Source organism: Natrix helvetica, assembly GCF_964273705.1.
Source record: "Natrix helvetica genome assembly, chromosome: 1".
NCBI lineage: Eukaryota > Metazoa > Chordata > Lepidosauria > Squamata > Natricidae > Natrix > Natrix helvetica.
Window position 1 is genome coordinate 210,218,975 of NC_138548.1, and position 22,473 is coordinate 210,241,447.

At 46.0% G+C, this 22,473-nt stretch overlaps 1 protein-coding gene across 7 annotated transcripts in view; it reads right to left on the reverse strand.

Moving 5' to 3' along the window:
* The window catches only part of R3HDM2 (R3H domain containing 2), a 199,947-nt gene that overhangs the window by 131,149 nt on the left and 46,325 nt on the right, over positions 1-22,473 (reverse strand). The window contains exon 1 of one of the 7 annotated variants that reach the window (XM_081934634.1): positions 19,465-19,483. The exons of the other annotated variants lie outside the window; for them this stretch is intronic. The gene's annotated coding sequence lies outside the window, so the exon portion shown is untranslated. Of the gene's footprint in view, positions 1-19,464; positions 19,484-22,473 lie in introns of those variants that run through there. 7 annotated transcript variants of the gene reach the window in all.

A 22,473-nucleotide genomic window follows, 5' to 3' on the forward strand; every position in this document is an offset into this window, starting at 1 on the left:
CTGAAAATATTGCATCTCTGAATAAATCTGAACAGAAATGTTTTAATCGTGCGTGGGACTATACAACTGAAGTGTTCTTTACCCCAGTTGTATCTTTTATTCTCATAAATCTTTCGTTAAACTTGTTATTGGACTATTGATGTCAGAAGAATGCACTTGATACAAGCAATTTGCACTAAAACAAAGGAGAGTTTCTTCCTTAAATGTTTTTCCCAGATAGGGTCACTTTTGATCACAATTTCCTATCCTAGATCTAAGCAATACTGATTATTTCAAAAACTGCAAGTAACTGGATATTCAGCGGGAAATTCAGCATCTGAGATGATGGCCACGAAGACAAGGTAACTACCCAAGTCTTTTAACTCTCTCTTCTTTTATAATAATCTCCACTTGTTTCCAAGGAGATAAGCCATGTCTGTAAGTAAGTCCTTGCAAGTTCTACTGGAAGAAAAAAAATATAGAACTGTCACTGGAACTTACTTTATTAACCAACACAATTTTATTTTGTTCATCTGAATAAGCACAAAATGTACCTGTTCATTCTTTTTAAAAGAGGGCTACACAGTTCCCCACACACACGCGCACAGAGAGAGAGAGAGAGAGAGAGAGAGAGAGAGAGAGAGAGAGAGAGAGAGAGAGAGAGAGAGAACAAGAAAATATCATTTTTGCCACCAAAGATGAATTAATGAAAACCCAAGATTGAGTTAAATTTCTCAGTAAGGAGGATAACAGCATATCATAAATTAGATTTAAGCTCAAGAACAACAAACCACTCACATTTCCATCTTTATCATGAAGAATACTAAAGAACTACAAGTCATCATTGATTCACTTCTTAGACAATGGAAATCTCAGCTTTAATCAACCAAAATACTATTCTGATTTAATGGAGTTGTGTTATCATGTCCAGCTTTTAGCACAATTAAATCAACACTATTACATGTTTATCTCTAAAACATGAGCATTATCACTTTTAAAAATCAAAGTTGCAGCCTTTAAAATGAACCGTTTTGAGTGATCAAGGTATTTGTTCTCCAGAACTCTACCTTTACTGCAGGTCTTAGTTCCAAATATCTTATGCCACCTCAAATCTTGAACAGAATACCACTTTGTCTCTTTCACATATTTTACCTCAATAATCGGGGGGGGGGGGGGGGAGAATAGTGCATAATAAAAGCTATCTGGGAGATCTCCCAGTTTCTACCAAGCAGTAAAATACAAGCATATCAACATTATACCAGCTTACTCCACCCCACCCCACCCTTTCATCTGAAAACAAACAATGTCAAATTCAAAGGAATGGAGGGAAAACACTGTGTGTGTGTGTGTGTGTGTGTGTGTGTGTGTGTGTGTGTGTGTGTGTGTGTATCTACCAAAAACTTTTAAGTCAAGGAGGGGGAGATAAATTCTGCATCCTTCTTTCAGAGAGAAGACAATGAAAAGTCTATGGAAATAGGAAAAAAAACACACCAGTCCCAACATCAAACATAATGAAATAGGTGAAAAAGGGGTCAGAATGACAAATACATTGTTTTTGACTGATCCACTCATGTTTAAAAGGGGTTGTTCAATAAGTTTGGGGCTTACTTTAAATACTGAAAGTTACATACATTCAGCAAATAAGTAGAAATAGGAGATGGGAGCCTTCTAAACAGTTTGAAAGGAAATAGAGAGAGAGGCTTGAAAAGTAAAAAAGGATGGATAGCCTTGGTTATTCAACCAACATAGCCAATAGATAAGCTGATAAAGAGCAAGCAGACTGTGAGATACCACAGTTTTCTTATGTCTTACTTGCTATAAGACAATATTTTGCCATTGCGTACAGGTAGTTCTTAACTTAAACCATTCCTTTAGTGATCATTTGATGTTACTTCAGTGAAAAAAGTGACTTGACTTTTTCACACTCACAACCATTGCAGCATCCCCATGATCAGACGACCAAAATCTAAATATTTGGCAAGCGGCATGTATTTATGATGGTTACAGTCTTCCAGGGTCACATGGTCATCTTTTGTAAGTTTCTGACAAGCAAAGTCAATGGGGAAGCCAGGTTCACTTAACACTCATGTTACTGACTTTACAACTGCAGCGAATTACTTAACTACTCTGGCCAGAAAAGTGGCAAAATGAGGCAAAACTCGCTTGCCAACTGTGTGGCTTGGCTTAGCAATGGAAATGACCATTGTCTTACCTGAAGGGTCCTTTTCAGGGCGCTGCAACGGAGAGTCCAAAGAAGGGGTTAAACACAGCCAATCTGCCCAGAACTGAATTGAAACTTTAAGCCACGCCTCTGGTGCCGACTCTCCTCAGATTTATTCAATGAAGACGTGGAACAGTTGCGCGCTGAAACTTCAACTGGAAGTCTAATATGGAACAAGTCAAAAATAGTCCAACAACAATAACAGAAACAACAAACACTGTGACTTCACAAACACCAGCGGAGAATAGACCCCAGGGCGGGGTGGACTCTCCGTTGCAGCGCCCTGAAAAGGACCCTTCAGGTAAGACAATGGTCATTTTCCAGGGCGCTGCTCTGGAGAGTCCAAAGAAGGGACATGCCCAAGCTAACTGTCACTAGGGCGGGAAGGCTCAGCCATCAGGGTCGCTCCGCTGGTATGGATGCCCTGAAGAACACGCCTCCCAAAGGCCCCTTCCACCGATGCAAAACTGTCCAGTTTGTAATTTCGGACAAATGGAGACAGAGAAGTCCAGGTGGCCGCCTTGCAGATCTCTTCAATCGGTGCCTGTGTAGACCAAGCAGCTGTGGTGGCGGCGCTTCTAGTCGAATGTGCTGTGATATTGCGAGGCACAGGAACGGACTGTAAAACGTGGGCAAGCGCAATACAGGCTCGCAGCCATCCGCCAATGGTAGATGAAGAGACTTTCTTGCCTTGAGAAGCTGGTTGAAAGGAAACGAATAGAGATTCGGATTTCCGAAAACTGGCCGTGCGCTTGATGTATCTGCGAATAGTCCTGCGCACATCCAGCATGTGCCAGCGCTTTTCCCTCGGGTGCCGAGGATGCGGACAAAAATCCGGAAGGACCACCTCCTGCGCCCGATGAAACCCGGAATTGACCTTCGGACTGAAGGAAGGGTCCAGCCTCAGGATTACTCTGTCGTTACGAATGAGACACAAGTCCTCTCTGACTGACAGGCAGCCAGTTCCGATATGCGACGAGCAGACGTGATAGCGACCAGAAAAACCGTCTTGAATGTGAGGTGTCTGAGACTGGCCGTCTTAATGGGCTCAAACGGGGGCCCGATGAGGGACCGCACACTACATTGAGATCCCAAGATGGGTATCTGTGGACCACGGGGGGTCTCAAGTTGGTCGCTCCCCTGAGGAAACTGCGGATGGTCGGATTCCGGCCAAGAGATGCGTAGCCCTCAACTGAGAGGATGGTTGACAGGGCTGCCGCCTGGCGCCTCAGGGTGTTAGGTGCCAGGCCCTTGTCCAAACCTTCCTGCAGGAAGTCCAGGATGACAGGAACCGAAGCAAGGGGCGCAGACGTACCATGAGCCGTGCACCAGCTGGTGAAGGATTTCCAAGTGGCGTCGTAGATGCGCGTCGTGGACTGCCGTCGTGACGCTTGGATGGTGCCAATCACCTTGTCTGACAACTTGCCTCTGCTTAGGAGATCCCTCTCAAGTGCCAGACGGCCAGCTGCAGCCACTGGGGTTCTGGATGTTGAAGGGCCCCCTGGCTGAGAGAGATGTCCTGTGGAGGAATCCGCCACGGTGGTGTGATCGAAAGACTCACCAAGTCTGCAAACCAGGTTCTCCTGGGCCAGTACGGTGCTACCCGCAGCACCTCCGCCTCCTCTGCTAGGATCTTCCTGATGACTCTGGGAAGAAGAGGTAGCGGGGGAAAAGCGTAAAGCAGACCTTTCGGCCACGGGCCGTGCAGCGCGTTGACTCCTTCCGCCCTCGGGTCGTGGAACCTTGTGAAGAACCGCGGAAGATGTGCGTTGGCCGCGGTGGCGAACAGGTCCACCAGCGGGAGGCCGAACCTCTGGGACAGTTGCTGGAACAGCAGCGGATGTAGACGCCACTCCGAGTGGTCGACTGTGGATCTGCTCAGCCAGTCCGCCTGGGTGTTGCTCGTGCCCGAGATGTGCTCCGCCTGAAGAGAAAGGAGATACCTCTCCGCCCATCGACCCAAGAGCTCCGCCTCCTTCATCAGGGATCTGGAGCGCGTTCCCCCGTCGATTGATGTGCGCCTTGGTGGCGACATTGTCTGTCATGATGCGCACGTGGTGGCCCTGAACGGTGCTCTGGAAGCGCTTCAGCACAAGCCTGACTGCCCTCAGCTCCAGCCAGTTGATGCTGTGAGCGGCTTCGGAAGGGGACCACCTGCCCTGTGCGAGCTGGTTGTGGCAGTGGGCCCCCCAACCGAACAGGCTGGCATCCGTTGTGATGGTGAGCCTGACTGGCTCCTTGAATGGCGACCCCTTTAACAGGGCCGGAGACAACCACCACTTAGAGAGCGACGTACCTCTGCTGGAACTGGAATCAGTCTTGTTGAGCTGCTTTCGTTTGTTCTTTGATATGGAAGCAGGAACCACTGAAGGGGACGGGAGTGAAGTCTCGCCCAAGGCACGATTGACAGGCACGAGATCATCTTGCCGAGGAGCTGTGAGAGCTGAACCACCTTGACTAGACGTGACTGCTGCACCTGAACGACCATCTCCCGAAGGCTGGCCACCCTTTCCGGGGACAGGGATACCGTGCCCGAGGTGGTGTCGATGACGGCCCCTAGATGCTTCAGTCTGGTCGTGGGAACGAGATGACTTTTTTCCAGGTTGATGGTGAACCCGTGGTCCCGGAGGTAATGGAGGCCCGCGTAAGAGAACCTCAGGAACTTGCGGTGGGCTTTGCGGATAGGGATGTGGAGGTAGGCCTCTTTGAGGTCTATGGACGTTAGTATATCGCCTGGCCTGATGCCCCCAAGATGGACTGGAGGGACTGCATCTTGAACCTGCGATATGTCACGTGGTGATTGAACCTCTTTAGATCTAATATCCCCCTCCACCCTCCTGAGTTTTTGGGGACCAGAAACAGGATGGAGTAAAACCCTCTTCCTTCCTGGCCTGCTGGGACAGGTTCTATGGCCCTGATCTCCTTGAGGTGCCTTATCTCCTGTTCCATGAGGGATCTTTTGACTAACCCTGAGGGAACTGGACACCGGATGAAGTGGCGGGGAGGGGGGGACCAGAATTCTAAAGTGAGACCCATGCGGACCGTTTGAAGAACCCACTGGTCCGACGTGGTCTGCTCCCATTTGGCGTGGAACAACTGCAACCGCCCTCCTATGGGAGCTGACCTGTGATGGTCATTTATACCTCCTAAAGGGTCGGGAGCCGGAGCCCCCCCGAAATGGCCGCTTGGAGAAGGGCTGCTGGCGACCTCTGTCTCGAAAGGACTGACGGTCCTGAAAGGACTGACCGCTCACCCTGCTGGGGATACGCCCGATGATAGGGGGCGGAGCTGGTGGAGGGCTCATTGTTCCGAAAGGCCTCCCTCCTGTAAGAGCCAGGACCTTTACGATCAGGCTTTTTGGTGACTGATGGCATCACTTTCTTTTTGTCCTTGTTTTCCACAAGGACTGGATCAAGGACCTCACCAAACAGCTTGTCCCCTTTAAAGGGGGCAGTAACAAGCTTCCATTTGGAGCGCATATCCACATTCCAGTGCCTAGCCACAGGAGGCGTCTGGAAGTAACATTAGACGCTAGGGCACGCGAGGCAACTTAGCAGCATTCAGAGTGGCATCAGCAGTGTACTCTGTGGCTGCCATGATTTTATTAATATCCTGCCTGACTTTAACGTCCTTGGCAGGTATCTTCCTCAACAACTGCCTCAGCCACAGGAGAGCCGCCCTGGAGAAAAAGGAGGCTGAAGCGGAGGACTTAATGGCCCATGCAGCTGCCTGATGGGTCTTGTGACAAGCAGTTTCGGTTCTCTTGTCCTCAGCCTTGAGCCCCTCCAACAGGTCAGGAGGGAGCACAGAAGAGGAGGTAAGAGCCGCTACAGGGGGATCGATAGGAGGGAGCTTGAGCAGCTCCTCCAGGCTGGCATCCACCGTATATAGCTTCTTGTCATGGCTGCTGGGGGTAGCCATGGTAGCTGGCTGCGCCCACTGTCTTTGAACTAAATTGAGGAACATCTTGGGTACAGGAACTATTTCCTGGACCGAAATGGGTTCCTCAAAGAGATCCCCAAATAGATCATCAGGGTCTACAACCACCTGAGCTGGGGGGGGGGGGGTGGACCCCATGTGAGTTGAGATCTTAGCCTTATCTAAAATGGTTTTGAAATTATCCAAATTAAATAAGCCTGAAAAGGCCGGCTTTTTGGCGGGGCTTGCCTCATCCCCAGAGAATTCAGCTTCCTGCCTAGGAAGAAAATCCTCTTCCTCCTCCCAGTCTGACTCATCGGAGGCCACTGAAGAATGCAGGGACGGGGGTGGAAGGCTAGGAGTCATCTCTCTGGAATCCTCCTGGGGTTGCAAATGGTGGGTCTTGCGAGTGCGCTTGCCACCTTTTCGCATGCCTGCCTCAATGCCCTGGGAAATGGCCCTGTTAATTATTTCCTGCATTTCAGTGGATAGGTTAGGCCCTTGGGCCTCAATGGGGCGAACCCTTTGAGTGGGCCCGGGGATCGGCTGTTGAGGGGCTAAGGGCCCCATTGGAGCTGGTCCCTCCTCCATATCAGAGGGACAGGCAAAGAGATCAGCCTGATCAGCCATGGAATGGCCTGGAGAAGTTGCCATGGCCAAGGAATCCCCTTCTTCTTCACTATCAGAAATGGGGCCTCCCTGGGCTGGAGGAATTTCCCTGGAGGGCTCCCCAGGAGACACCGAAAGGGAAGATTGGGCCTGCTGTTGGGCTTTGGAAAACTGTTTTTCTAAGGCCTTCTGCCGCCTTAATGCATCTTTGTCTAGGCCTGAGCCCTGCTTGGGGCCATGCCTGGAGTAAGGCTTACTCCCTCTAATGGCCTCCCTGGCAGCTTTCCCGGCCTGTCTTACAGGGGCTCTGGAAGAGACACCCTCAGAAGTCTCAGGGACCTGATCTGCCATGGTAACAATCACTGGTTGGGGCAGTAGGGGGATGGGAAACCACCACTCACCACCTCCAGAAAGCCCACCGCAGCACGATGCTCCTGAGGAGACAGAGAAACTGCAAGGCCTGAAGTAGCTTGGAATTTCTTAGGCGCGAGCAGAATTCGCTCCCAGCGCCTGCAGGAGTAAAGGAGGCGACCCAGCAGGCCACGATCCCACGCCGCTATCACTTGCTTGGATTGGGGCCCAGGTCGCCGGTCACACCGGGCAAGTCTGACTCCACGTGGCTCCTGCAAAGAGCCAGGCACCAGGCAGCTGCGGCAAAAACTTTTAAAAGTAAAGCCGGAAGATTGCGCAATCCAAAATGGTGGCCGGAACTCACCGGAGCTTTGCGCGCCAATTTTAAAGAGGGAAGAAGCCAAAATGGCTGCCCTGGAAGCCCACGCAGCAATTTGACTTGCTAGAAGCACAAATTGCAACGGAGGGCTTCCAGTGGGAATCGGCCCCCAGTAGGGGTGCCCCAACAGCGCTGGCGTCGGCACTCCGACCCACGCGCTTCCCCCAACAGCTGCCTGTGGCTTCTAGGAGCCAGAGCAAAGCCCCGGACTCCAGGAGAGCCGAAAGGGTGAGAAAAACCCAATTAAAAAGGGAAAAAAACAACTTAAATTTAAACTCACCAGCCTGCTCTAAAAATCCTTAAATATACTGTTTTAAAAAATTATTCTTCCTCTGGAGAGTCCAAGGAATCAATCTTAGAACTGGAGAAATTCTTAAAGCGCGTCTACTGGGCTAGCTGAATTGAAAAAATCTGAGGAGAGTCGGCACCAGAGGCGTGGCTTAAAGTTTCAATTCAGTTCTGGGCAGATTGGCTGTGTTTAACCCTTCTTTGGACTCTCCAGAGCAGCGCCCTGGAAAATGTTGGGCTCAATTGTGGTGGTTGTAAGTCAAGAACTATCGGCATATAATTATTAGATTTCTATCTGACCCTCAAATATCACATTTGGTATTTTTTTTAGATAGGGACTCAAGGAATGTTATTAAACAACTGGTACAGAACTAGTGCCATAAGACCATGTGTTGACTCTACCTCCCCTAATCTGCAATGAGCAAGGTATCTGGAAGGAAAGATGTATTAATACACCTGCCTTCAAGGCTATTGAGAGAAGAGTATTCAACTACATCTTTTAGGAGGCCCAACAGTATTTGAGATAATTGATGGGTAATCCAAAAAGCTTTAAATCTCAATGCAGAAGACTATTATAATGGCAAAGAGGCATGCTCCCTCTCCCTTTGTGTTTTCTTGTAGAAAAAAAAGAAAATGACTCTTTTAATATATAGATGTGTAGAGCATTGCTTAATAAGATTCTAAAGCAAGTCTCTCAGTTTTCCCAGTCCTTCCCCATTCCCAGCTGTGTTCTTATCTTCTAATGCGGTATAGCTGAGGAGGTTATCCCTTCAAGGTCAACCACCTGTTGCTGGGAAGATTTGCCGATATTGTCCCACAGAAACCTTTGACAGCTGTTAGGCAAGACATATAAACGATGAGTGTGCTTAAGCAGAAATATGACTAATAGCAGCTAGGCATGTTTGGAAAACCTTCTTAGGGATCAGCTGCAATATAGACCGTATTCCCCAGAAAACTACTGTATACCAGCCAGTATTATCTGGGGAACATTCATTCTTATTATTGATGGGTCTCCAACATCTAAAAGAACATGAGATTCTGCTCCGTGTTCACATTCCTCTAATGAATGTTGCTACTTCCTGTTGGTTGCCTTGACGGTGAATGTTTCCCGCCTATCTTATGCTTTGCAGTTAAAATTGTTGCACTTTAGCTTTGTGTTGTTTAACACACCTCTTCGGATTCTACCTCACTGTGGTACTTGTGTACATTGCCTACAAAGCCACAAACCTAGCGTACTATCCACAGTTTGCTGTGACATTAATATATGTTTGAATCTAGTGTCATGCATTTTATGATGTTCTGCCTTTCAGATTATTCTTTTTCTCGTGTTTAAATTGTAATTAATTTTGCTAAACAGGGAAGATCAATAGAAATATTAAGAAAATTAAAAGTGCTAGAAAGTATCTCCAACTATTTTATAGCGTATTTCATAAAAACCACTGGGGGGTGGGTGGGATTATTAGTTGGAGTCAAATAATAGATGCGATCGACAGTCAGAGCAGCTCTATGTATCAGAACAGTGAAAAAAGCAAAAGGGGGGGGGGAGGGGGAACCCAGTTGACTGATTAGCAAGTATTGACTAAACACAAATACATTATTTTAATAGAACAGCCAGCCAATTAAAAACTGTCAGCATTCATTTAATAGATTAGACAAAAATAAATTTGCATTTTACCAAATACCAGCTGTAAGATTTAGAAAATAACTGCTTATTAAAAGAACAGACAAAAAAAGTTATTTTCTGAAAAGCCAGTTTGTTTCACATAAGCTCATGCGTCTGAATTCAACCCATAGCCCAGTTTCTAACCAGCACTGCAACATGGTGACCTCCTTAGAGGCGGACTATCTCAGTTGCCTTCCTGGCTCTTGTCTTAACTCTTTTCAGAAAAAAAATCAACTATTGAACGATATATCAAGGCAATGACTATCCCTACACTGCATATTTCAAGCACAGTTGGCAGAATCCTTATTAAAAGTTTACCAGGATTCAGTTCTCTGTGGAATGTTTTATTGCACTGATTCCACAACACTGAGCTGAGTGTCTAAATTCAAACAGTCCATTTGTTCTCTCCCTATATCATCAAATGAAGTGTGCCAAAGCAAACAATGTTCCCTTCCAGAATCATATGCACTTTTCTCACAGAAAATCAATGTGTTTACAATTCAGTTTACTTTCAGGAAAGACTTTGATGGGTATAGCTAACAATTGCCTTCGCAAACGTGGTTCCTTTTAGATGTGTTTGTTTCAGAATCCCTTCCCCAGATTACTGAATGCCTTGAAAAAAGCCTGAAATTGTATGTAAAAAAATCTCCTTCATACCACCTAGCCTCAAGCAACACAGATTTACAATGATAGTATGTCACCTGTGTTCTACTTACTGGAAGACCAAAAGTAGTTTGTTCCCCTGACTATATAAGTGGATATGAAATAAAAAATAATCTCAAAAATGCTTCAAAAAGCAAACACCGAGCTTCTTTTGAAGCGCTAACAGAACAAAATGTACATGATATCAAAGCAGATTGTAAAATAATTCAAATAGCAGCAACCAGTTGCATTTAAAGTAGTTCTTGAAAGAAAAGTTCAGGCACCTGGGAAAATGTGATTATTAAATTAGCAGCGGTAGATGGTGAACTCTTCTGTTTTTCTACAGAAAAATAATTATTCAACAGTATCCTTCTCTGTTAAATGGCTTCATTAATTCTTGTTTTTATTCCATTGGGTGACTATTTTTCTGTACCCTTTTAATGGATTCCAAAAGAAAGTTGGTACAAAAACAAATGTTAGTAGCTAAATGGGGAGGATCTGTGTCAACTGATCTCTTCTGGTAGAATGATTACTGCTGCTGCTGCTGCTTTCACATGAGTTGCACTTCAAAGTTGCTGGGGCAACTTGACAAGCTACTTCTTTAAGCACAACAGCAGAGATATTAGGTGCCTTTGTAAATCTCCAAGGGGATCTGCTTTCATCTGTAATTAAAGTGTCTAAAGTAAACAACAGATGGAATTTTCACCTACTGCCTTAATTACCGAAAAAGGCCCTCTCTTCTACATGCATGCCCAACCAAGTCAGCTCAACAACCTAAAACCATTATGTGCCATAGAAGCACTGTTTGATTTATTCATGGGGATTGATTTTATTGATTCGGCTATATGATATTTCACATGGGTACCCTTCAATGATCAGGGACACAGTGGCTAAGACACTGAGCTTGTGAATCAGAAAGGTTGGCAGTTCGGCGGTTCGAATCCCTAGCACCACATAACAGAGTGAGCTTCTGTTACTTGTCCCAGCTTCTGCCAACCTAGCAGTTCGAAAGCACGTAAAAATGCGAGTAGAAAAACAGGGACCACCTTTGGTGGGCAGGTAACAGCATTCCATGCTCCTTCGGCCCATGATGACAGAGACATCTTCAGCCAGCGCTGGCTCTTTGGCTCTGAAACGGAGATGAGCACCGTCCCCTAGAGTCAGGAATGACTAGCACATATGTGCCAGGGGAACCTTTACCTTTTTAGCCTTCAATTAAAGTTCGTTACACTTGGAAAACAGCAATGGCTACAGTTATGACACTAAGATTATTATTATTTTATTGGTATTCCGGGTAGTCTTCAACTTATGACCACAACTGGAACCAGAAATTCCACTGCTAAGAAAGGCATTTGTTAAGCAAATCATGCCCAATTTTGCACACTTTTTTTTTTGGCCATATTTAAACAAATCACTGCAGTTATTAAAGGAATCCAGCTTCTACCAATGACTTGGCTTGTCGGAGGCCAGCTGGGAAGGTCACAAATGGTGATCACGTGACAACTGTCACTGCCACAAATACATGTTAGGTGCCAAGCACCAAATTTTGATCATGTGACTATGGGGATGCTGTCACAATCCTAAATGTGGGAACAGGTCACTTTTTTCAGTGCTGTTTTAAGTTTGGATGGTTGCTAAATAAATGTAAGTCCAAGATTACCAGTACAGAACAGTTTCATCAGCTTTATAGCTCCAGTTTCTCAAAATCTGTCACATGTGCACATGCACAAGAATCTTCAAAATGCTAGCATTAACTTAATTGCATAGGTTCATTAAAAAAAGAGAGAGAGGAATACGGTCTTACATTATTAAACTATCATAACTGTTCAAAATTTTTCTGGATGATTACATTTAATTGTTGGAACACTAACCTTTGAAAGATCACAGCACAATACATGGAAAGTTTAACTTTGCTTGCATTTTTTGTGATCAGGATGGTTATAGGAACCTCAGCATCTTCCAATCTGAAAATCAGTTGTCTTTTTACTAATGGTGCCCTGTGCCAAGACTAGCTTGTCAAAATGCCAAAAAGACCTGACACAGCCACCTACTGTTACATGTGTAATTGCTTATGATTTCAAAAATTATCCAAAATTAAATAAAGTATTATCCTACCAAGCCACTACCATAATGTTTGTTTACTGATGCTTTTACATCTATCCAGGCTCCATAAACATTCTAAATAATAAATGCAGAATATGAATGAATGAATGAATGAATGAATGAATGAATGAATCAATGAATGAATGAATGACTAAAACCATTCCTGGAAAGTGTGGCCTCAGCACAAATACAAACAGGTAAGCAGAGGGTAGACACCATCCTGGAGAACTACAGTAATACAATGTAAAACTCTCGATCATTCCTCTCCAAATGGCAAATTGTACCTGGTGAACCAAAAATATTACCTACATCTGCTCTAGTCAACAAGAAACAATGCACATGCACAATTTTATATTCTTTTGCTTAGAATCCATGTGGCTTGCCAATTCTGAAAGCAATGGTGTTAAGAACTGTATCTTATTTTTCATACCCTTGTATCTTAACCAGCCATTGAGATCATTTTATTTTCATCTACTTCAAGAAAAGCTTTCCGTTAACTACATGGTAAGAGAGTTGCCATTATGTTTTAATTAACCTAAATAATCATTTATTTAATATTCTTACCAAGTTTATTACACTTGAACAACTGTCTAGAGCAGAGGTTCCCAATCTTTTTCGGTTTGCGGCTCCCATAACACTTCAGATTTTTTCCGAGGCTCCCTTAATAGGTACATCCGATTTTTTTTAATTTTTGACTTTTTAAGGATTTGGAAATCTACTTTTTAGTTCGTTAAGGTTAGGTTAATTGAAAAATAAATTAAACACGAGCTTTAAATTCACAATTTATTGAACATCGTTTAATGATTTAAAATTATTAATGGGATGGATGGGCTTGTTGTTCGCTGCACAACTTCTCAAATCTTGGAATAAAATTGGAAATGGCGACTCTCATTTCTTGCTCGACGTTAATTTTCGAGCGATATTTACTTTTTATTACCGCGACTGCCGAAAACCCAGCTTCGCACAAATAGGACCGCGGATCCTCATCAGAGCCGTAGGCTGGAGCCGTGCAAGAAGTCCGCTTGGGTGGGGAGGGAGGGAAGCCCTTGGCCGCCCGTCCTCGCCACCGCCACCCCTTCAGCCCTGGTACTGGGACGCCTTGGCAGCGCTCGCCTCGCGCGGCAGCAAAGTGTGTGTGTGTGTAATGGGGGTCTGGCTGGGACCGATCAGCTGAGAGGCTGGCGAAGAAGCGGCGCTTGGAGGAAGAAGGCAGAGATGCTGGCTGGCATTCGCTTCCCTTATTTTTCGCCGCCGCTGCCCCGGCAGAAAGGAGCATTACCACCCCTCCCTGCTGGTTGCAGCCCAGGCCCCGCCTGCCCTGCTTAGATGAAAGTGGCGAGGGAGCAAGCCGCGATGAGCAGGAAGGGAAATGAGCGCCGGCCACACACACACACACCACTTGTTGCCGTGCAAGGTGAGAGCTGCTGGGGAGAAATCAGGGGGAGAGGGGGGAGAAGACCATCCCTAGCAGAAGATTGTTTTCTTCTCCCCCTCCCAGATTTCTCCCCAGCAGCGCTGGTCTCGCACGGCAACAAGCGGTGTGTGTGTGTGTGTGTGTGTGTGTGTGTGTGTGTAATGGGCTGGATGGGACCGATCACCTGAGAGGCTGGCAAAGAAGTCTTCCCCACTGCCGCGAAAAGGCAGGGATAGTGGCCAGCGCTCATTTCCCTTCCTGCTCATCGCGGCTTGCTCCCTCGCCACTTTCAGCTAAGCAGGGCAGGTGGGGCCTGGGCTGCAACCAGCAGGGAGGGGGTGGTAATGCTCCGTCCTGCCGGGGCGGCGGCGGCAAAAAGTAAGGGAAGCGAATGCCAGCCAGCATCTCTGCCTTCTTCCTCCAAGCGCCGCTTCTTTGCCAGCCTCTCAGCTGATCGGTCCCAGCCAGACCCCCATTACACACACGCACACACACACTTTGCTGCCGCGTGAGGCGAGTGCTGCCAGGGAGAGATCAGGGGGAGGCGAGGGGGGGGAGAAGGCATCCCTAGCAGAAGTTTGTGTTCTTCTCCCCCTCCTGCTGATTTCTCCCCGGCAGCGCTAGTTGAATATTTGAATATTAATTAATTGAATATTTCACGGCGCCCTTATGACGATAGCGCGGCTCCCCAGGGAGCCGCGGCGCACACTTTGGGAATCACTGGTCTAGAGGTATGCCAAACTGTTTAGGTCAGCGACAGTTCAAGCAGAACTAAAACTGAAAATACTTTTGTTCAAATTTTCAGATAAAATCCGGACAAGGTGAGTAGGGAGTAGTAGAGCTGTGGTGGCCCAGTGGTTAGAATGCAGTATTGCAAGCTAACTGTGCATTCCACTGCCAGGAGTTCAATCCTGGCCGGCTCAAGACTCAGCTTTCCAAGATTGATAAACTGAGGACCAAGATTATTGGGGACATATGCTGACTCTTTAAACCTCTTAGAGAAGACTGTAAAGCACTGTGAAGCAGTATATAAGTCTAAATGAACTGCAAAAGCAGGTGGGAGTCACACTTCCTCCCCTCACAGTGTATCTTCTACCAGTCTGCTCCCTCCCTCCCAGCTGCCAATGTCCTTGGGGGTTTTTCCCCTCCCTCCTTCCAAGTCATTTCTGCTAGGAACAAAGCAGCCTCATTTCATTCCAAGCATGGACAATTCAAAAGTAGCCATTCTATGTATGGAACATTTTTTGCACAGAATGTTTTGTACAACCCCTAAGTGTTGCTCTTTAAATAGGAATCAAATACAGTGAAGTTTATGGAGTTTTCACACTGCACAGAGACTTCAAATATATATTGCTCCAAACTGAACAATGGCAAGTAGGAATAACATTTAATATTCTAGCATTAATGCTGAGAAAGATTTAAAATGTATTTCAAACTTAGCTTAAAAGTCAGTGGACTAAGCTAAACCAACAGTATTAATGTTAAAAAAGTTAACACATTTAATTATTATTAAAAGCATCTTAGGATTTCTCTAAGGGCAAAGGTACCTTAAGGCAATTTCCAAAATAAACCTTCATGCAATAATAAAAGAGTATAATTTTTTTTAAAGACACCAGTAACTACAAGCAACATCCAAGTTCAGCATTTAGCTAATAATAACATATCATACAGTTTCATTAAAAGCATTAAAAGCTATATTCTAACTATCAGAATATAGTCAGACTGTTTAACAAATTATAATGATGAGATTCATTGGCAACAGAAGATAACTTATTCATAAAACCACTGGTGAAAAGACTCAACTAACCTTTCTCAAAAAACATACGTGAGGTGAATGGCAGACATCCTGCAAAGAACTTAATTTAAAATCAGTCCAGCTGGCATAATGTAGATATCACATGAATTGATCACATCAGTGCCATGAATTTTCAAATAGCCACAATCTACACCAGCTGAAGTTTCCAGATCACCTTAAAGACCATCCTTTATTTACCAGCTGCTCCCAATCTTTACTGAGTCAAGTATAGAAAAAGCCATTGTCACCACCTGTAAATCCAGGGCAAACCTGAACCTACTATGTGAAGCCACAAACTGGCACTTCTGCTAAAGTATGCATCATTTGAGTCTTTCAAAAATTATACTCTAACAATCCCAAATCTCCTTCGTAGATATTTTAAAATGTATTTTGCAGGCATCAATTCTGTTTTGCAAGGGTAGCCTGAGAGCCAAGAGCTCCCGTAACGTCATTGTTTTTACTAGGATTTGTATTCTTACAAGGATAAGATCGTGTAATATAATATTCATGTCTATTGATGTATTTGTTATGTTAATCACGTATGACGTCTCATATTGATATGGTTGTAGTGCTCCCTGCTCAGTGATTCTCCAGATAGGAAATGAACTTCTTTTACTCCCAATATTGAAGGAAGGCTCCTGATCTGAGATAATACGTGGTACCTATCACGCTTAAGAAATGAAGGGTATTATAACAAAAAATTTAAAAAATGGATGGATAAAAGAAAAAAGCCAGGCATGGAGATAAATACAATTAAATGCAGTTACATGTATAGAGACCACAATACCCTCCACTGCATTTCTTCATTCATTCTCAGCTATTATTCCCACATAGTTCAATATAAGTTAAAATTTATAATCAAACAGAAAAGTTGGGGGTCTTCATATATTTAACTAACATTAACCATGGTTGTATAGCTTCTTCAGCATAGCAAGTGTCTTTTTTTAAAAGAAAAATGTCTTTCATGGCCCAAGTAAAGTGAGCCAAGGTCTAAGCTCCTCACATCAATGTCTCATGGCAGATTTTGGATGAACTAGATAATAGATAAGGTGATCCACATTTTAATGCAGGGTGGCTATATCAATAGCTCCAATAAAGAAGGAATCTAGGCAGAACCAACTATGCTCATTAAAGCCATGAAAGTCAGATGGGTGACTTTAGGCCAGCCACTCTCTCTCTCAAGCCTCAAACTGGGCACCCCTTGAGGAACAGTGGTGCCACTGGCTATTCCTTTCCAACCAGCAAGTGCCTTTGGTACTTTCGACACAACAACAACAACAACAATGCTCTCTCTCAGCCCAAACCACTTCACAGGGTTGTTGTGCTGAAAATAAGATGAAGAAGGTGTGCTGGCTATGTTTGCCACCTTATTTATAAAATAAATAAAGGCAGGATACAAATAAAATAAACAACTCTGCAAACATGGCCTTCAAGCACACAGTTTCAGAGAAGGTACTTTTAATTTCCACTGACTTTTCCTGGGAATAATGCCATAGTATGTCATTTTTGTTGTTGTCCAAGAATTGTGGATAAATTTACCCCAAAGTACATTTCTAGTCACCAAAGGATGAACCTAACATTCCCATCCTAGATGAACAGGGCAGTCAAAAGTCAACCCATTAACTACTTTACCATATTTACTAAGGTACAATGTTCTTCTATTTTCTCTGTTTCTTTGCCTGTAGCTAAAGTGAATTATTCAATAAAGAACTTTAACAACACACAGCTGAAGTAATTCCATGAGACTAAAAGGGACAGGGTTTTCTCCACATGACAGAAAGAAACCTTAAGCCCTATCTTTCCCCTAGGAAAGTTGGACTTCACTCCTTCCCTTCCAGATTCATCTTTCAATATCTAAAACACACTTTACACTTCATTCAGCAATCACTTATTTTCACCAATCATGGCCTAAACATAAATAAGTTCTGTCTTTCTATATGGTTTTGGACTATCTATCAAAATTAATTGAGCCATCTTTCCTTTATTGATTGATTCCCCGATAAGCAGCTAATGCAAATGCTTTAGTAGTTTAATAAGAGCTTTTTCTATCACAAAACCATTAAAGGTAGCTTGTTTACAATCATGTAGTAATGTCACTCTTGTTAACAAGGGTGGGGGAGGAAACATCTTTCTTTCTAAATTAAGTCATCTTTCTCTCTCTTCTTTTTTGTTTGAAGACTTAGATTTGCCTACAGCGGTAAACAAAATCCCAGGACACTTTCCAACTCACAAAGCTATCCACAGGTAATGATGATGCGGAGGAGACTATAATTTCATTCTTGGAAATGATACTCGGGGACAATGAACACAGTAAATTCATTTTTCCAGCAGGATTTATGTATAATTTGCATTTCTCCCCATCCAATCAAATGTCGGGAAGAAATTAAATAAAGAGAATCAAGACTTTATCTATCTGCTCATCAGCATAATAACTCTTCAAAAACAGAACTGAACCAAATTTGGAAGGAAGGGGTGAACTGAAAAATGTCTCAATCAGTTAGGGGCTGCAAAGAAAAAAATCCTATGTTTCTCCTACAGCACCCCTCCTAGTCACTTATGCATGCGGCCCTCCTGAGCTCTGTCTTCGCTGGCAGAGGGTTGCAGGAGGCTGTCGCAGCTGGAAACGCAGCTCGGGAGCCTGTTTTCGCTGGCAGAGCACTCAGGCTGCCACAGATGCCTGACATGAGTGGCATCAAACAGGCCACACCAGCTCCCCCACCCCCAAGGTCAACCTGATCCAGCCCTCAATGAAATCGAGTTTGACACCCCTAGATATGTGGCAGGGCAAGACAGGAAACTTCTCATAATAAAAGTTCTCTTATTTATTTATCCAAACAGAACTATTCTTGCCCCTCTGCCACCTTCTATTACCACACTCTTCTTAGTAGAGAGGGTCTGCTTTATTGATCTCTGCAGAGCTGAAAGTCTTTTCCACTGTTCTGGAAAGGATGGTATCTCAGATGACTGGAGCACCACACCTTCCATGTCAAGATCTTCAAATCAATTTCAAATGTCTTCCTGGGTTTGTTTGTTTGTTTTTGAGTGGGGGTTACAGATTCCCAAGTACTCATCTTCTAATAGCATGTCCTATCATTTGCACTCAAGCTAAGTTCTTGTACTCTGTCCTCCTTAAGAGATTTCATTTGCTGGCCTTCCTAGAAAACTTTCTGTTAAGAAAAGCTAGCCTCCAGCCATTGATTTTTTTTCTCCAGCACAGAAACAAGCTTGTACTTGCAGTAAGTCCAATTAGCAAACCTTTCTGGTAAGAAGACAAACACAACACACACCTGACAAGTCACCACGGCTGTTCCACAAACATCCAGTCTTTTAGCAGGATCTGAGGTCAACTGCATTTCCACCCTCTTAAAACTCTCTGGCTAAACACCTTTGTTCCTGTTTGTCTGTTGTGCTTACTAAAGAATAGTGGCTGAGAATTCATTTTAGCTTTTTAGGGAATCATATAGTAATGTCCATAACAGTGTTTTGTGCGCCTTTGGAATTCAATACAATAGTAGAGTTGGAAGGGACCTTGCAGGTCTTCTAGTCCAACCCCCTGCCTAGGCAGGAAACCCTATACCGTTCCAGACAAATGGCTATCCAACATCTTCTTAAAAACTTCCAGGCTTGGGCCATTCACAACTTCTGGAGGCAAGCTGTTCCACTGATTAATTGTTCTAACTGTCAGGAAATTTCTCCTCAGTTCTAAGTTGCTTCTCTCCTTGATTAGTTTCCACCCATTGTTTCTTGTTCTACCCTCAGGTGCCTTGGAGAATAGTTTGACTCCCTCTTCTTTGTGGCAACCCCTGAGATATTGGAACACTGCTATCATGTCTTCCCTAGTCGTTCTTTCTATTAAACTAGACATACCCAGTTCCTGCAACCGTTCTTCATATGTTTTAGTCTCCAGTCCCCTAATCATCTTTGTTGCTCTTCTCTGCACTCTTTCTAGAGTCTCCACATCTTTTCTACATCGTGGCGACCAAAATTGAATGCAGGATTCCACGTGTGGCCTTATCAAGGCATTATAAAGTGGTATTAACACTTCACGTGATCTTGATTCGATCCCTCTGTTTATGTAGCCTAGAATGACAGTTGGTCTTACCTGAACTGTTATTTTAAGAGGTGTTTGCAGGATGGGCCAGTGATGGTATTGACACAGCCAATTGGCTTCGAGACTGGGTTGAATCTGAAGTCACTCCTCTGGCCTCCTCTCCTCTGACTCCAGTTTCAATGCAGTATGCGCTCCCGAGATCCTGAAAACAAGTCACAAAAGAGACACCTCCACCTCCAATACTGTCTATCTAACCTAGGGTGGGAACTGGCCCATCCTGCAAACACCTCTTAAAATAATAGTTCAGGTAAGACCAACTGTCATTTTCCAGAGTGGGTTTGCAGGATGGTCCAGTGATGGGACATACCCAAGTTCCGTCCCATAGGGTGGGCCCTCACTGATCCGACAGGACCTGCTGCAGGACCCTGCGGCCGAACGCCATGTCGGAAGATGCGAAGGCATCCAGCCTGTAGTGCTGGATGAAGGGCGACGGGGAGACCCACGTCGCTGCCCTGCAGATGTCCTCTATAGGGGCCTGAGTGGCCCAGGCCGCCGAGGTGACCACGCTCCTAGTGGAATGGGCAGTGATGCCAGCCAGAACTGGCAAGTTTTACACCTCATAGGCTAGGGCAATGGCCAGCTGGATCCACCGGCTAATGGTGGACGGGGAAACCCTCTTTCCTAGCGACGAGGGTTGGAACGATATAAACAGAGCCTCAGAACTTCGGAACTCCGCCGTCCACCTTAGGTAGATCCGTAAGGCCCTTCTTACATCTAGGTGGTGCCACTTGTGCTTATGCTCCCTGGCCGGGTCTGGGCAGAAGTCCAAGAGAACCACCTCTGGGCCCGGTGGAAGACCGTGTTTACCTTGGGCAGGAATGCTGGGTCTAGGCGTAGCACTACCCTGTTGTTGTGAAACATGTATAGATCCTCCCTGGAGGAGAGAGGTCCCAGCTCCGAGACCCGCCTAGCCGAGGTGATTGCCACCAGGAACACAACCTTACAAGTGAGTAGCTTCTGGCTGACCGTCCAGAGCAATTCAAAAGGCTCGGCCATAAGGGCTCGTAGCACCGTAGAGAGGTGCCACGTAGGAAACCTGTGGACTGGCGGTGGATGAAGGTGGGCTGCCCCCTTGAGGAACCTCTTAACTAGGGGCAAACGGGATAGTGGAGTGGGGCCCTCCCCAGGGAGCACCGTGGCCAGTGCCGCCAACTGTCTCCTAACCGTGGCTAGGGACAGGCCCTTGTCCAGACCCTCCTGGAGGAATTCCAAGACACGAGGGACCGTGGCTGGAAGGGGTCACGTGGGCGGTCTGACATCAGGCAACAAACGTCACCCAGGGGGAATCATAAATCCTGTTGGTTGACTGTCTGCGGGAGGCCTCGATGGTTTTGATCACTTTCTGGGACAGGAGGGTGCATCTCAGGCGCTCCCGCTCAATCTCCACACGGCCAGTTGGAGCCACTGTGGATCTGGATGGGCCAACTTCTCCTGTAGCAATCTCACCTCACCCCGGGGAATCCTCCACGGTCTCCCTGCCGACAGACTCAGCAGGTCCGTGAACCAGGCCCTCCTGGGCCAATAAGAGGCCACTAGGATTACTTCGGCCTGCTCTCTGACTACCTTCTGGATGACCCCGGGAAGGAGAGGTGGGGGGGGGGAAGTGTACAGCAGCCCGACCTGCCACCTGGAGCGAAGGGCGTTGACCCCCTCCATTCCCCGAGCTGGGAACTGAAAGAATCACGGCAGCTGAGTGTTGGACAGAGTGGCGAACAAGTCCACCACCGGTCTCCCGAATCTCTGGCAGATCCCTTGGAAAAGCTCCTTGGACAGACTCCACTCTCTGTTGTCTACCGTCTCCCGGCTCAGCCAGTCCGCCTGATGGTTGTCAATGCTGGTGATGTGCTCCACTCGGATGGAGCGCAAGTGTTTCTCCGCCCCAGTATCCCAGCGACATCACCTCAGTGTGCAATGCTCTGGATCGTGTGCCCCCGCCGATTGATGTGCACCTTTGCTGCAACGTTGTCTGTTAAAACGAGGACGTGATGACCTTCTACTGAGGTTTGGAACCATTGTAGGGCGAGGTGGACTGCCCAGAGCTCCAGCCAATTTATGTTGTGTTGAAGGTCGTTCATTGACCACCGGCCCTGTGCCAGCTGGGAGCCTAGGGTCACCCCCCCCAACTGAACAGGCTGACGTCCGTTGTCAATATGAGACTCTTGTTCCTTGAATTCGCAGCCCCTGAGCAATGCCGGGGACATCCACTTGAGAGACTTCAGCACCTGTGGCGTCGCTGGTACCTTGAGCGTCGAGTTGCTGGAATTGGCCCTCTGATATGGCAGCAGCCTTCATTGGAGCGTCCTGGCATGTAGTTGCGCCCATAGGAACACTTCGATGCATGAGATGAACTTTCTCAGCAAGCTGGAAAGAAGGGTTACAGGGACACAACGATCCTTCCAGATCTGGTTAATTAACTTCAAGAAGCTGGACCTGCAATCTGGGAAAAGAAACACTTGACCCAACTGGGAATCAATCACCATCCCCAGGTGTAGGATTCGGGTGGATGGGGAGAGAGTACTCTTCTCGAAGTTAACCAAGAACCCTAAGCCTTGGAGGGTGTCAATGACCTGCTGAAGATCTGACCTAGTCTGAGCAGGAGACGTCTCCTGGACGAGGATGTCATCCAAGTAGCAAAAGAGCCTGATGGGAATCTCCCTCAGATGGGAAGCCGCTACCGCTAACACCTTGGTAAAGGTCCTGGGGGCCGAAGCCAACCCAAATGGTAGAGCCCTGTACTGGTAGTGAAGCCCTAAGTAGGAGAAGCGTAGAAAATGCCTATGTCCGGGGAGGATGGGGATGTGCAGGTAGGCCTCTGTGAGATCAATGGATGCCATGTAGTCCCCCTCCCGAACCCCTACCAGGATGGACTTGAAGGATGCCATTTTAAAAAGTCTATGTACTAAGAATTGGTTTAGGAGCTTTAGGTCTAAAATGGCTCCCCATCCCCCCGATGATTTTGGCACTAGGAACAGGTCTGAATAGAAACCCTTGCCGCCTGGT